This window comes from Micropterus dolomieu, linkage group LG17 (genome assembly GCF_021292245.1).
Source record: "Micropterus dolomieu isolate WLL.071019.BEF.003 ecotype Adirondacks linkage group LG17, ASM2129224v1, whole genome shotgun sequence".
Taxonomy (NCBI): Eukaryota; Metazoa; Chordata; class Actinopteri; order Centrarchiformes; family Centrarchidae; genus Micropterus; species Micropterus dolomieu.
Genome location: NC_060166.1, coordinates 13,640,608 through 13,641,595, shown reverse-complemented (window position 1 = coordinate 13,641,595; position 988 = coordinate 13,640,608). Strand labels below are relative to the sequence as shown.

The following is a 988-nucleotide window of genomic DNA, read 5'->3' as shown; positions in this document are numbered from 1 at the left end:
TTATAAGAACACTTTTGCACTTTTGCAGTGTCTGTACGCGTCCCAGCGTTTGAGTTATTAGCCTAATAAACCTATGGACGCTTATTTTCATTTCCCTGACACTCAGGGGAATCCAATCACACGTTTACTGACAGCTTTTCAGAGGTGTGTCAAGCAAACTTCAGAGGAAGTGATTGTGTAAAATAGGTACAATCACTTCAGAGGAAGTGTGAGTAACTGTAGCTGTCATGACTGAGATCTATTTCAACACCAGCCGCTATCAATTCATTTTTAATTTATTTTTTCTGCTATCAAAGAAATCTGACTGCGGGCCGCCTATTGTCGACCACTGACATAGGGTGTATTCCCTTTTTCCCTCTGTCCCAGGACAGAATACTTTGAGCATCATTGAAGACTTTTCCACCAGGTGGCGCCATAGCTAAAGACATCCTGTAATACAGTCACAGTGTGCAGTGGCACAGTGAAGGCCTATGAGGCTAGCCAAAGAAACCATTTCATGTTAAAACATATAATAGCTTTCATTGAAAATAATAGACAATATTTGTATTTTGTTTACCATGTCTGTATTGCAATAGTTAAAGCATCACAACATTCAGAAATAATTCATGACATGTGCCTCAGTTCTGACCACCGAGCATGTTATTGCATTCTGGGTAGCTCTTCAAAAACCTCCATGTAAATTGTGTAAATGTAAAATGTAAACATACTTTATTGTCACATACACATAGCAAAAAGCATCCTCTGCATTTAACTCATCCCTGAAGGGAACAGGGGGCAGCTATACAGCACCGAGGGACCAACTCCAGATTGAAATGCCATGCCAGGTCAAACAGCACTGACTGGAGAACCTACCTAACATGTTTTTGATGGTGGGGGAAACCGGAGCACCTGGAGAAAACCCACACAGACACAGGGAGAACATGCAAACTCCTCACAGAAAGGCCTGGGCACCCGGAGTTTGAGCCCGCATCTGTCTTCTTGTGCCATC

The 988-nt window shown here is 42.4% G+C and overlaps 1 protein-coding gene across 1 annotated transcript in view; it reads right to left on the bottom strand.

The window, feature by feature from the left end:
* The window catches only part of LOC123986523 (THAP domain-containing protein 6-like), a 2,999-nt gene that overhangs the window by 433 nt on the left and 1,578 nt on the right, over positions 1–988 (bottom strand). The window lies entirely within an intron of this gene.